This window comes from Chanodichthys erythropterus, chromosome 8 (genome assembly GCF_024489055.1).
Source record: "Chanodichthys erythropterus isolate Z2021 chromosome 8, ASM2448905v1, whole genome shotgun sequence".
In the NCBI taxonomy this organism is placed as follows: Eukaryota; Metazoa; Chordata; class Actinopteri; order Cypriniformes; family Xenocyprididae; genus Chanodichthys; species Chanodichthys erythropterus.
Window position 1 is genome coordinate 27,621,678 of NC_090228.1, and position 2,755 is coordinate 27,624,432.

Below are 2,755 nucleotides of genomic sequence, written 5' to 3' on the forward strand. Positions count from 1 at the left end.
TGTCTGTGTGGGTGTGTCTGTGTGGGTGTGTGTCTGTGTGTCTGTGTGTGTGTGTGTGTGTCTGTGTGGGTGTGTCTGTGTGGGTGTGTCTGTGTGTGTGTGTGTGTGTCTGTGTGGGTGTGTCTGTGTGGGTGTGGGTGTGTGTGTGTCGGTGTGTGTGTGTCGGTGTGTGTGTGTCTGTGTGGGTGTGTCTGTGTGTGTGTGTGTGTGTCTGTGTGTGTGTGTCTGTGTGGGTGTGTCTGTGTGTGTGTGTGTGTGTCTGTGTGTGTGTGTCTGTGTGGGTGTGTCTGTGTGTGTGTGTGTGTGTCTGTGTGTCTGTGTGGGTGTGTCTGTGTGGGTGTGTCTGTGTGGGTGTGTGTGTGTCTGTGTGTGTGTGTCTGTGTGGGTGTGGGTGTGAGACAGAGACTGACTGTCTAGCTCTACACTAATAATGATGGTTATTTTTTTTCATATTATGATCATCCTGATTATAATTTATCCATGACACATGTGGTCAACAGATCAGTCGGGTTAAAGAGAGTTCAAATAACAACTATATAAATACAACCTGACAGTTCAATATCAATCATTCTGCAAAACCAACCCCCTTAGGAATATTCATTCTGGACATAATAAAAATGATTTATTATGACAGGTGTCATCAATCATTTTGACACAGTAGGTCAGGTGGCTCGGGTGGCCACGGCAGGTCAGGTGGCCTGGGTAACCACGGCAGGTCAGGTGGCTTGGGCAGCCGCAGCAATGAGTCCATAAATGGCCCTGACAGCAGTGGCTGGGCAGGGTCCCCACCCACCAGCTCCCCACCTCTAGGTATACTGCCCCCCCAAAAAAGTTCTTGGGGATTTCAGCGGGGCAGGATGGGTGAAGCCGGCAGGGCAAGACGCCTGAATGGCGCTGGCAGCGCATGGAGTTTGAGCGGCGCTGGCAGGGCTAGAAGCTTGGGTGATGCTGGCAGGGCGAGGAGCACAGGTGGCGCCGGCAGGGCAAGACGCTTAGGCGGTGCTGGTAGAGCATGACGCTTGGGCGGAGCAGGAGAGACCTCTGGAGTGGTCTCCAGGTCCACAGCGGCCTCTTGAACGGCGTCTGCGTCTTGAGGAGAGGAGGACGCCTTCTTCCTCCTCCTCCTCTTCCTCCGGGAGTGAGGCGATGGTTCACCGACTGGAGCGGTCTCTGGAGCAAACTCACTGGCTGAAGCGGGTTCTGGAGCGGACTCAATGGCTGGAACGCCCCTTACCTCCGTGAGCACTGAAGGGGCGGCCATCTTGCCCGTAGGCACTGGCAAAGCAGCCATCTTGTCCATCGCGTCCAGGGCGCTTGAGAGCGTTGCAACAGGCGAGCTTGAGAGCGTTGCAACAGGCGAGCACGTGATCAGCGGAGACGTGACGTGACTCTGGCCGATCAGCGGAGACGTTGACTGGTGTTGCTGTTATGGGAGCCGCCATCTTGTGAGTGTCCTTTGGCTGTTGATCAATACTAATTCTACAACTATGCATGGGCTACCAGAACCATAACTGAGGTTCGTATTGAGAGGGATGGGCAAGTTAATGGGTAGTTACTATCACTTTATGCTTTATGTGGTAGAATCTGCAAGTGGCTAAAAGGCCTATTAAAGGATTAGTTCACTTTAAAATGAAAATTACCCCATAATCTACTCATCCTCAAGCCATCCTAGGTGTATGTGACTTTCTTCTTTCAGACGAACACAATCTGAGTTATAGCAAGGCAGTTTTCACGTGCCACAGAGTCAGATAGCCCAACCATCATGGTTTGTCCCCTTATCCAAATTTATCAAATTTTAACCTAATCACAAATGCTTACTTCCTAATTCTCCCAGCTCTTTCAACCAGACAGCAATATTTAAAATGCATTAAAAGTCAGAAATAACAAGATGATAAATAAAATATATAAAATACATTAATAATGAAATAAAACCAGGAAAAGGAATTAAAAGAACAAAAAGATAATACGTATAAAATAAAGTGCAAACAGTTCGGACATAGCACAGTGCTCAATCAGCAAATGCATAGATAAAAAGATGTGTTTTGAGTCTGGATTTGAATGTGGCTACTGTTGGAGCACACCTGATCTCTTCTGGAAGCTGGTTCCAGCTGCGGCTGGCGTAACAGCTAAAAGCAGACTCTCCTTGCTTTGAGTGAACCCTGGGTATTTCTAAATGACTTGATCCTGATGATCTGAGTGATCTGTTAGGTTTATGTTCTATGAGCATATCTGCAATGTATTGAGGTCCTAGGCCATTGAGTGATTTATAAACAAGTAACAGTATTTTAAAATCAATTCTAAATGCAATTGGAAGCCAGTGCAAGGACCTGAGGACTGGTGTGATGTGTTCATGTTTTCGGGTTCTGCTCAGAATCCTGGCAGCAGCATTCTGTACGAGCTGCAGCTGTCTTATGGTCTTTTTGGGAAGACCAGTGAGGAGCCCATTACAATAATCCACCCTGCTGGTGATGAAAGCATGAACAAGTTTCTCTAAGTCTTGACTGGAGACAAAGCATCTAATTCTTGCAATATTTTTTTCATGATAATATGCTGATTTAGTTACATGGCTACTGAAACTCATGTCTGACTCCAAAATCACACCAAGATTCCTGTGTCAAGGGAGCAAGTTGATGTTTTAAGGTGCTGTACTGTTTCTTCTAAAATTTTACCATCAATTGCTTCGAAAACAGACATAGCTACTTTCTGAGGTTGTGATCTGATCTGTTTTACCCCAGTGCAGCTCAAGGATGTGCTG